A 434-nucleotide genomic window follows, 5' to 3' on the forward strand; every position below is an offset into this window, starting at 1 on the left:
ATCATGGCGAGTGCTAAATTTGATTTGGACAAATTTAATGGAGAAAATGATTTCAATCTATGGCGATTGAAGATGAAAGCTCTACTAGTTCATCAAGGCTTGGGAAAAGCCTTGGAAGGTAGAAACAAGTTACCACAGAGTCTGACCGAGGACGAGAAGGATGAAAACCTGGAAAAAGCACATAATGCAATTTTGTTGTGCTTGGGAGATGAACTTCTACAAGAAGTGTCAGATGAAACTACAACTGCTTCATTATGGTTGAAGCTGGAAAGCCTGTACATGACGAAGTCACTCACTAATAGGCTGTATTTGAAGAAAAGAATATATACTCTTCAAATGCAGGAAGGAAAGCCCATAAAATATCATCTGGATGAATTTAACAAAATTATTCTTGATCTAAAGAATATTGATGTTAAAATTGAAGATGAATACCA

The sequence above is a fragment of the Lupinus angustifolius genome, chromosome LG10 (assembly GCF_001865875.1).
Source record: "Lupinus angustifolius cultivar Tanjil chromosome LG10, LupAngTanjil_v1.0, whole genome shotgun sequence".
Classification (NCBI taxonomy): Eukaryota; Viridiplantae; Streptophyta; class Magnoliopsida; order Fabales; family Fabaceae; genus Lupinus; species Lupinus angustifolius.